Source organism: Rhinolophus ferrumequinum, chromosome 20 (genome assembly GCF_004115265.2).
Source record: "Rhinolophus ferrumequinum isolate MPI-CBG mRhiFer1 chromosome 20, mRhiFer1_v1.p, whole genome shotgun sequence".
NCBI classification, from domain to species: Eukaryota; Metazoa; Chordata; class Mammalia; order Chiroptera; family Rhinolophidae; genus Rhinolophus; species Rhinolophus ferrumequinum.
This window is the reverse complement of record NC_046303.1, coordinates 29,598,041-29,609,754: the sequence shown is the minus strand read 5'-3', so window position 1 is coordinate 29,609,754 and position 11,714 is coordinate 29,598,041. Positions and strand designations below refer to the sequence as shown.

At 40.0% G+C, this 11,714-nt stretch overlaps 1 long non-coding RNA gene across 2 annotated transcripts in view; it reads right to left on the bottom strand.

Annotated features, from left to right (window-relative positions):
• Positions 1–86: 86 nt before the first annotated feature.
• The window catches only part of LOC117012258 (uncharacterized), a 116,785-nt gene continuing 105,157 nt past the window's right edge, over positions 87–11,714 (bottom strand). The window contains exons 4-6 of one of the 2 annotated variants that reach the window (XR_004421145.1): positions 10,299–10,366; positions 5,000–5,054; positions 87–161 (exon numbers count right to left, since the gene is read on the bottom strand). This is a non-coding gene — a long non-coding RNA (uncharacterized LOC117012258). The remainder of the gene's footprint in view (positions 162–4,999; positions 5,055–10,298; positions 10,367–11,714) is intronic. The other variant, XR_004421146.1, reaches the window with a different exon arrangement.

Genomic DNA, 11,714 nt, shown 5'->3' with positions numbered 1-11,714 from the left:
CAGCTGGTTAAAGCGTTAGGGCTCTTGCTGAAGGATAGCCTCAGAAGTCAGGCCAAATGCTGCATTGACACCTATGGTTAGCTTACCTGCAGTTCTGACAATTAGGGGGTACTCTGTACTTTGTTCTTAGGGAAATCACCAAATTGATTGCAGTATCCCCTCTGCAGATAGAGAAAGTATACCACCATGATTTAAAAAAAAAAGTACTATGACTTTATAACACTTATATAGATTTGTATTTTGTCACCTCAGCACCAAAATAAATTGAGAAATAGTAAAATTACACGTGCAAGACATATTAAGATCAGACTACAGTCAATTTTTGTATAGGTTTGATATCCCTGTATAATACATTCCTAACTAGTGCAAAAATTGCCAAGAATATAAATTCCCCAGAACATGCCCGTGAGCACTTAGTAGCTGACAGGCAAGAACAAAGATGATAGATGACTATGTTCTGAGGTTCTTTATTGACCTAAAGTTTTCAGCATCAAGCAGACTTTACTACAAACTCATCTGCGTAATATCTTTTAAACCTGAGAACCTGGAAAAGTAGGTCTTCTATCCACATTGTACAAATGTAAAGATAAGACTCAGAGAAGTTGAGGGATTTAGCCAAACATACACCGTTTGAATCACATCATAAAGAACTGAATCATAGTCTGTGTGATTCATATTCATTTCCTTTACCACCCTGTCTATGTACTGGAAGACAGATACTTGAGATGTTACCGAATGTGGTTCGTTGTGCTGGATGTCTTCCACTTGTCCTTCTAGAGTCATTCCCCATCCTTCTCCACCTCACTTTGTTCCCTGGCACTCTTGGTCTCCTCTTCCAGTGGAAATGTCCAAAGGGAGTCATTTCGAGGAGACGCAGAGGGTGGGAGGGAGAAATTTCAGGGTATTTCTTCCCCTGATTCCCTTACGACAAAATTCCCAAGTCCACAGCTCCTGTCACCTGGCCCTCTCCTTCCCTTCAGATTCTAGAAGCTGCTGTCTCCTCTGCCCCTGCAGTCCTAGCCTTTGGGTACCAAACGCTTTGCTTTACGTAAATCCTGCCCATGCTTCTGTAATTAGTCCCTCCAGGAATATGCCATCTGCATCCCATCAGAATCCTACCCGCCAATACATTGATCTAAGATACAACTGAGGATGCGGTAGAAGTAACTACAGTGGAAGATTATTCATGGCCTCTCATAATTATTAGACACACATGAAAACTAAATTATGTTGGCCTATTTTCCCACATCTTATCCCAACTCCACATTAAAACCTCACTCTAAAAGCAGCCTTGGAACACTCAAAATTCTTTGACCTGAGTCACTGAGGACTCAGCATAAAATCTTCTGCCAAGTCACACCTTTAGGCCATCTGGTAATTGACAACACAAGATTGCACTTGTTCAGCACTGAGAGCATTAATTAAAATAAAGTCAAATAAAATAACTTTAAAAAATAAATAAATAAAATAACTTTAAAGTTCTTTTAAATATCAACTAAATTGGTTTTTCTCAATGTATTTTTTAATTTTTGGTTAGGTAGATCCATTTTCTAGAATTAAGAAATATATAGTAATTAGACTATATGATGGTAGCTATCCTTTGGTATTCACTGATTAAAAAGATGTACATAATAAAAAGCTTCACAGGTGTTAATAACAACTTAAAGTTGCATTTTATTCAACCCAATATACTTTGGTAAACTTAACATTTGTTGACGAGTAAGACATATTTATTAAGTTTATAGAAAATGCTATAAAAACCATTCAGATTTGCCAACACCTGTCAAAAACTCCAAATCTACCAGGAGCCCATGACGCGCACGTTAGATAACACTGAATTAGAGCTCCAACTAGTTTATAAGCGTACCTCATCTCACCCCCCAAAATAAAAAATGCTTCTAGAGCAGGCCACACGGTTAGCACGTTCTAAACACGAAATGGGTTTTCAGCAGTAGAGCCACCTTTGGATCACAATAGCCAGAGCTCTTGACCTGGGCCCACACTTGAGCTTTCCACTGGCCACGAACCTGTCTATTTAGGGTGGAATTCAGGATATCATTCTGTATGGGTGAGCTCTCAAGGTACAGGATAGAGTCAGAGTAGGACAAAATGGAGCTTGAGCCTCCATTTGAACTTTAGCCCTGTCCCACAAATGTTAGCGGCAGGACTTCTCAGCAGCCTATGATTCTGTTTCCCGGCTGTTTAATTTTTAATGATGCTTTTTTTTTTTAATCAGGTGTTGAAATGCGATTTGAAATAGGACTTCTGAAATAGGACTTCCTGAAATAGTTCTATGTCCCCTATTTCTCTTCTAATTTCATAGAAATTCCCTGTGATGCCTACGTTTACATCAGCAGGTTAAGGCCAGAAACTTATCTCTTGCCCAAAGTTACAGGTTCATCAAACTAAGGAATATATAACACTTGATGCTGAAAGGAGTCTGGAGGCAGATGGAAGGATGGGGCCAAGATTCCCTTGCACAGGTCAACAGTGCCATGAGGAAGACCTGAGGCAGGTATTGGGTGGCCACAGCTGCTTTGATCTGATGCCAGATGATCCAGCTGCATTGAGCCGGTCAGGGATGGATCAAGCAGAAAAGATGGGAGTAAAAGTGCAGGAAAAAATTATGGAACGGGAGCCACCTGAATAGAAGGTGAAGCTGTGAGCGTAAATACATTTTTTCAAGAGAGAAAATACATTTGATTAAAAAGAAACTTGGAAATAAAACTTTCAGGCATGCCCTTTCAAGGATGGGCCAGGAGCTAGAGAGTGGAAAGAGCCAGAGAAAGACAGAGAAGATAGAAGAGAAGTTTGCTAGTAATGCGGTTCAGATGAAAAAAAAAATTTTCAATGAAGAAAAGGAAATTAAATGGTAAAGGATTTTCTTTTTAAATTTTTTACAGACATAGCAAGAAGAATGAAATCAAGCTAAGTAAAAGACCATGGTTCTGTTGATTAAAAACTCATGGGTACCTTTCATGTTAAATTGGCCTCTATTCCCCTGCAGCTTGCTTGCCCTTTTATTTTTCATGTGTCTGAGTTATTCTGGGGTGCGATTTTTATATGGAGGTCAATTTTTGTTTTTGAGCCTATCAGTTTATTTTTATTACATTTTCTTTGAAACATGACTTATGCACACTTTCTATAAAACTGATTTATACCATGTTTTCCCGAAAATAAGACCTAGCTGAACAATCAACTCTAATGCCTCTTTTGGAGCAAAAATTAATATAAGACCGGGTATTATATTACATTATATTACATTATATTATATTATACTATACTATATTATACCCGGTCTTGTAGTAAAATAAGACTGGATATTATATTATATTATATTATACCTGGTCTTATATTATAGTAAAATAAGACCTGGTCTTATATTAATTTTTGCTCCAAAAGACACATTAAAGGTGATTGTCCGGCAGGTTGTATTTTTGGGGAAACATGGTCACATTTTAATTTTATTTCCTGGACATATTTACAACTGCTTATACTTATTTCTGCATTTAAGCCTATATGTAATTTATGTCATTCCTTTTAATTTCTGACCCATACATTTTTAAGTTCTTCATTGTGTTGCATCTCTTGGTTTATTTATGTATGTCTTTCATATTTTTAGAAGGATATATACCTTGTGAGTTCTTGTATGAACTCGTGAAATTTTCTTTTGTCTATACATATAACATACAGCTTGACAGATTATTAGATTCTTGGGTTCAAACTTTTGCCCTTTAAAACTATACATATGCTTTTCCACGATTTTCTGGTATTTAACATTGTAAAAGTAACATTGTAAAAGTTATATTACTTTTCTTAATTTTAGGTATTTTTTTCTTTCTGCCTTTTTTGTAAAATTCTCTATTCTTAATATAAAATGTTTTCGCTAGTATTTAGATATTCTGTTCTCAGTATTAATTGTGTCTGGCCTCTTTCAATCTGCAACCCTGTATAGTTCATCAGCCCAAAGTTTTAAGTGACTTCAAGAGTAAGGGTCTAAAGTGGGACTGCCTGGTTTCCACCCCTGAAGCTCCTCTTGACTAGCCTTGTAACCTTGGGCAATTCACTTAGTCACTCTGTCCCTCAGTATTCACATTTGTAAAATGAGATAAAAAATAACATAACTGAAAGTTTATACTCCTTGAACAGCAACTCTCCATTTTCCCCTTGCTCAGCAGCCACAGTTCTGTTCTTTGCTTCTATGAGTTTGAATATTTTGTATACCTCATGTGGGTGGAAGCATGCAGTGCTTTTCCTTCTGTGACTGGCTTATTTCACTTAGTATGGTATGAACTTGGGGTCCATCCATGTTGTCTCAGATGGCGGGATTTTCTTTTCTTGTTGGGGCTGAAAAGTGTTCCATTGTGCCACATCTTCTTTGTCTACTTCTCCGCTGATGGACATTTGGGTTGTTTCCTTGTCTTGGCCATTGTGGATGGTGCTTTGGTTAGCATGGGGGGGGGGGTGCAAATATCTCTTTAAGATCCTGATTTCAATTATTTTGAATGGATTCCTAGGAGTGGAATGGCTGGATCATGTCGTGGCTCAATATTTAATTTTTTTTTGGGGGGGTGCTCCATTACTGTTTTCCATGGTGGCTGTACCATTTTGCATCCTACCAGCAGTGTGTGAGGGTTCCAATTTTTCTACATCCCCACCACCATTTGTTATCTTTTGTTTTTGGGGGGATGGTCATCTTGGCAGGATGAGGTAATGTCTCATTGTGTTTTTGGTTTGTAGTTTCCTGATGATTGGTGATGTTGAACGTCATTTCATGTATGTCTTGATCATTTGGCGTGTCTTTTTTGGAGGAGTCTTTGTTAGGGTCCTCTGCCCATTTTTTGATCCAATTATTTGTTTTTTTGGTTATTGTTCTACAGATTTGCTGTTCAACATTAAGCCTACAGTTAATAGTACTGTATTTGTACACTTAAAAATATGTTAAGAGGATAGATCACATGTTAAGTGTCCTTACCACAATAGAAAAAATAGTACTTACTTTGTAGGATTGATGTGAGGATTACATGATGTAATCTATGTGGAATAGTTGGTGCCTGCCATATAATAAACACTGAATAAATATTATTTATCATTGTTAAAAAATAAAATTAAAAAATAAATCAGCAGGTTAAGCAATAATATGAAAAATTCCAAAAGTTGAAATTTCCGGAAGAATTAGTCTATCATGACACTATTTGATTTGACACTCTAGGATCTGTTACTTAGCCTCAGTAAAACAAAAAGGGGAATATTAACATGGGTTGTATACATATGTGTTTTGTAGAACCACAGATTTCATAAAACTGGGAACCATCTACCCTTCCAACAAAATGATTAGGTAGTCCTAAATACAAAAAGTCTAGTGGATATAAAAGGAATAAGAAAACACAGGTAAAGCTGAAAAAGTAGAGTCTCTTCTCTAAAAGATTAAAAACTTCCTGGGAAGGATGACTAACTAGAATTAGAATAACAATTGCTTTAAAGAAGGTAAGAATAGAGTGTAAGGAACATAGAAAACAACTAAGTATGATTCAGAGTAGACCCCACAGAGCAGAGAATATCTAAATAGAGACTGATATTTAGAATAATAATACTAGCAGCCACTTATTGAGTACCTCCTACCTGCAATGCATTTTGTATAAGGTTTTTCTACTCTGTATACCAACCATGGAAAACAATAACTATTCTTCCCTTTTGACAGTTGAAGAAGTGGTTCAAGAATATAAGTTAATATACTCAATACCAGATAGCTATTAACTGATAGAGCCACACACGGTGACTTGAGAGCTCCCAGGTCTCAACCCTAGAAGTTGCTCAGCAGACAGACCAGGTAGCAGGAGTCCTACCAAGAAATGGCAGTGAGACATGAAGGGTCCCAGTGTGTCCCTGAGGATAGCTGGAGAAAGTACACAGACCAAGAAGAAACAGCCATAAAAAGGAAGACATTCCCTTTTAAGAGAGCAAGAAGAATAAATGGAATAGAGTTGGAAGGACAGCCAAATGGACAGAACACAATGCATTTGGAGAGAAAATATTACTTTTACTTTAGGACAGGAGAGGGGGCAAGGAATGGTGATATGGTGTAGGTAAGCTTAGAAGAAAAAGAAAGCAGAGAGAAAGTAAAACACATAAATTAAATATATCGATGATGATAAATAAACACTATACAGAGAATAGAGAGAGGAAAATAGGTATTGGAGGGGGGTTACAATTTTTAGAAGAATTTGTACTTATAGGCCTCTCTGTTCTTTAAGAAATAGAAAGCACATCATCATTAGGTACTGAAAGTTCTGGGATGTAGTGAGGATTAACCCTGAAATAACAGACAAATGTCAAAGGGAGTTGATAGGGGGTAAAAAAAAAACAAGATTGTTGGGCAATGTACAGGTTCAGGAAAGGAGGAAAACATAAGCATGAATGTGACTGGGGCAATTGGGGAGGGCATATTTTTCTTTTTTCTTTTTCTGTCTCTTTTTTTTAAAAATTAAAGTTTATTGGGGTGACAATGGTTAGTAAAGTTACATAAGTTTCAAGTGTACAATTCTGCAATACATCATCTATATATCATGTTATGTGTTCACCTCCCAGAGTCAGTTCTCCTTCCATCACCATGTATTTGATCCCATTTACCCTCATATCTTTCAACCACATGGGGCAATCCAAGAGCTGGCGTCAAGCACGGAGGGGAATGGATTCAGGCTCTGGGTTTGGCAGAGCAGGTGCAGAGCAAAGATAGCGTGCAGTAAGTGTCCCTCCCTGGGGAGGATTATACTATTCCTAGCTCACTGACATCGGGTTTAGACATATGACTTACTATTGCCAATGAAATGTGAGTGCAAGTAGCAGGTGTCCCTGGTGAGCAGAAACTTTAAGAGCCATTGTATGGTTTGCCACGCAACCCTTTCCTTCTGCCATGATTCTGGCAGTGTTCCAGAGAGGGGCAGTCAGCCTAGGACCCAGAAAGAAATGCATGTGGAGAGGGGTCACAGCCCACCCATGATCAACATATAGCTGTCTGGTGGCTGGTGTTTGAGATTTGGGAGTCACTTATTTCTGCAGCGTAACCCTCGAACCTGACCAGTAGACCATGAATATTTTAAGTTGGAATGGGAAGAAGTAAAGCCACAGAGTGAGTTAATTTGTTGAAAGACTAACAGGAGCTGAAGGAGGTGTGGTTGTAGGTTAGAGAAATAAGGGAATAGAAGAAGTAAATCAACTGGATATTCATGGGAGAGGAATGTATACTTTTAAAGTGTTAAGTAAAACATTGAATGTAAGGTTACCTATCCCAGGTTTCTGAACACAGCAGGCATTAAGTAAACAAAGTTCCTCCCCAGACAGAATTCCCCTACTCATTTCCAGGCTAAGCCCAGTCCAGTCAAGATGTTTATATACTTGACTAAGAATCAGCAGCCCTGGAATAAAAGGCCCCCAGAAAATCGAGTCATATAGCAAGTTCTGAAGCTTAACATCCACTCTCATTCTTCTTCACCCACGTCTCTTACTGCTTTCTTCCCCAGACACACTGGTCTCCTTGTTCTCAAACACAGCAGGCAGAGGTAATAGGGATTTTAGCTGCCAAAAGTTGGACTTCTGGCTCTAAACCAGATTAATCCCTTTTCCTTCTTATGGAAGTTATGCATGATGAAGTGGTCAGGGCAGAAAATCATGGTTTGCTTTCTTCATTAAACGATATATATTGAGAATCTCCTGTGTTCTGGGACATGGAGCTTACATTCATGATGCAGAGGAACAGGGAAAAATCAACAAGATACATAAAAGTTAAGAATATAGATAAGGATAAGTAAGTGCTCTGGAGAAAAACAGAGTAGAAGATGGAGAGCATCGTGATGCAGCTGTGTCATTGCATAAATAATATCATCCTGTAACATTAGTCTGCTACTGGGTTTTCACATTTAGTAAAATATGACGAGGATTGCTCCAAGATAAAACTACATCAGAGTCCACATCTCTTAGTGAAAGGTCCTCCGAAGAGAGTCACCCAGTAGTGCCCGAGGCTTATCAGATACGATCAGTTCTTTCAACACGCCTAGGCCATAACTAAATGATGCCCACCAAACGAGAAAGAGTTTGCTGGATTCCAGCCATGAGCAGAGCTATGCAGCAGTTGAAGACTCGTTTCACCCTTACTCCACTTTTGGCCTCCATGACAGGTCCCAGCCCAATACCTCAAAGCAAGGTTATTAAAACCATAGTGGAGACCCGTGTTTTCTAGAAGGATACAAGTACAAATGGCAATAACTACTTCATCTGCAGTAATTTCTGCATCGGAAATCCTAGAGCAAAAATTAGCTATCGAGGCTGCCACTGTGGCCCGGAAGTAGGACCTTTAAGAAATTAGCAGCTGGTAAAGGCTATACTACCCAGACCAACTGTGGAAGATCTAGAAATAATAATAGTAGCTACTGCTTATTGAGGGCATTTGGGGTCACCTTCTGCAGGTGATTTATTTTCACCTATTGCTAAGTATCAAGACAGATACCGTGGCTTGGAAGCTGGACTCCCAGGGCAGCTCCACCCTCAGGAAATCCTTTAGACTGAGCATATCTCAGCCATCAGGCTCCAGCACAGGCAGAAAAATGCACCTTCCCAGGCATCAGATTGTGATGCAGGAGATCTGGTGGAAGCACAGAGGTGAGGAAGGCTGAGAGGGAATTATCAGGGCAAGCCAATAACAGCCTAAAATACAGGCTCACCAATGAGGTCAGCTCTGTCCATTTGTGTCTCTGAACATAGTATGCAAAAGACTTGGTGTAGTGGGTTGCATGGCGGCCCCCAAAATATCTGCCCAAATCCCATAACCTGTGAATGTGACCTTATTTGAGAAAAGGGTCTTTGCAGATATAAGGAGGGTAAGGATCTTGAGACAAGATCATCCTGGATTATCCAGGTGTGCTTAAATCCAATGATCCTGTCCAGTGCCCTGTCATCCTCCTGTCCAGTGCCCAAACCCACTCAGACAAGGTGAATCTGCAGGTGCCATTCTGAGGCACCCCCGAAAGGCACCACGGTTCTTCTACCTGCTCAGTCTCCATGAAATGTTTTTATAAAAGACACACATTGGGGAGACAGAGAAACAGAGGAGAAGGCCATGTGAAGACAGGGTCAGAGATTGCAATCATGGAGGTCCACGTGAACCTCTACCCAACCCACAACTGCCCAAGTTGGAGTAAAGTGACTGATTATGAAAGAGATTCTTTATCTTCGTGGATGATCAGCCAATTAGCCTCCAACCTTCCACTCCAACACATACCCCTACTTGTTACGGCACCACTAAAAACTGTCCATGACATCATCCTCCTGTCCAGTGCCCAAACCCACTCAGACAAGGTGAATCTGCAGGTGCCATTCTGAGGCACCCCCGAAAGGCACCACGGTTCTTCTACCTGCTCAGTCTCCATGAAATGTCCTACAGCAAACTGCTGTCTTCCTCCAACAGAATGGCCATTTTTCTAAAAATTATCATTTCTCCCTCTACCTTTTCTCAGGTCTCTAGTCCCTTGACATATGTAGAGCCAAGCACAATGCCTGGTACAGGAAGGCATTCAATAAATACTTGCTGATTGAACAAAGGGGTCTAGCCAGCTTTGGAACAGCAAAAAAGATGTTCTAGAAACCCACCAGTGCATCCAGAAATGCTTTAAAGACTTTCCCACCAGCTGCCACTGTCCTAACACACTTGACAACTCTCTTTATCTTGACTGTACCCTTGATGCCTGTCTCCTAGTGAAGACAGAACCTCTCTCGGCCTCCTCCCAGTGGGCACACAGGCGCGTATTAATGCTTGCTTCCAGCAAATCCTTCATGCCAAGGAGACAGGAGCCTATGAGGTGAACAAGCAAAAATTAATGCACAAGCCCCTACCTTCCAGCTAGCATTCGGATCCTCCGTTCTCTTCTTCTCCCATTTTGGCCTCCCTGCTTCCATACCTTTGGTTCAGATACTCAGAACACCTAGCTCTTATGTAATGATTCAACCAGCTTCTCCACCTAATTTTACTTTCACAAGCTCTCCTGCTGTGCTCTGGGAGAGAGAATCTGGGCAATGGACTCAGACAGGTCAAATACAGAATCCCACATACATCACCATCAATCTGTGTGACCTTGAGCAAGTCCCTTCCAATCTTCAGTTCCTTCACTTGCCAAATGGAAAAAAGACATGAACTTGGCAGTTTTGTTGGGAAGTCAGGAAATGATGACAGGATTAGAGAACTAGCAGAGTAGCTGCAACACAGTAAAAGTTCAAATTGTGACAGTGATGGTTATTATTGGACTTACCTTGATATTCATACCCTTCCTTGCAGAAAGGAGACCTTACAGAACTGGGCAGCTCTCCCAAGTCCTTCCTGCCAAGGAGAGAGGAGTCTATGAGGTGAACAGGTAAAAATTCAAGCCCAGCCCTTACATTCTGGCTAACATTTCAGAGCTGGAAAGGTGAACAGGTCACTTCCAACTATCCCCAGATATTTCTACAATTCTACCTCACTAGACTGAGGGTGGAAATATAACCACACAAAAAGCTTTATTTCTTTAGTATGACTTTTTCCTTAATTCAGTCTAATAGAACTATGACTTACTTGCTTTCTTTCAACCAAATCCTTACATCTTACTGGACTGCAGGTCCAGTTCCTTAATCATTAAGACCTTAGGACACTAGGTTCTCGTCAGCATCAAACTCTTAAGAATAAAGCCTCATGTCTATCGGCCATGACAAGGATGGAATAACCAGACCCCAAACTAGAACAAAGTTTCAGTCAAACGATGATAAGATCTAGACCTCAGTTATGTTTCGCCCCAATCCCATGACGCCACAGACCACATCCTCACAAAACCATACAGGATGATAGCACGGCTGACATCAGGACCTGACGCAATGATCAACTCTCTCCTACTCCAGCCCTGACCAATCAGAAGGGTCCATGACCCCAACTCCCTTAGCTACCACGACTAATGATGATTTTCCTATATAATCTATCCTCCAGAGGAGATAGGTATTTTTGAGTACTACCTCACCTGTGTCTTGGGGCTTCATGCCACTTCTCTTATAGCTGATGTCCTGGACTCATAATATTGGTAATTAGGTTGAGGTATAAGTCACCTACCAAGCTGTGCTCCAAATAGCCCAACCAAAACATGTTAACAATGCTAGTTTTGGGGAGAAAAAATTATCCTCCACTGATAGAGAAGGCAGACCTGGTATAGTGCGGGAGAAATCCTTACAAATGGAGATTTCCCTTACATAAATGCCCTGTAACAAAGGGAAACTTCTATGTGGTTTTCAGAGCGTCTCCCAAATCTGCTTTTTCTTAAAATTAAGCATCCTAAAATAACCAATATCTCATAGATGCATATTTTGGGGTGGCAGACTCTGCTCCCCTCCATTATGTTAGGAGATTAGAATATTGGGGTCTACTCCCTGATATACAAATAGTTTACGATGTATCTCTTGGCAACTCACATGATCTTTGTTTCCACATCTGTAAAATAATGGGGCAGAAATAAATAAACTTTCTAGTCCTTTCTAGGAGGTCTAACTGTTAAAACTAAGTAAGTGTGAGCTATTGAAGGCATTCCAAGGTAGGATGAGAAATTTGACACTTACTGATCTTTACTCCCAGGAACCCTCACATTTACATTCCCCCATTTAAAGATAATTCAGAATCAGAGATAGGACAGAACTTGTTCATGGTCACA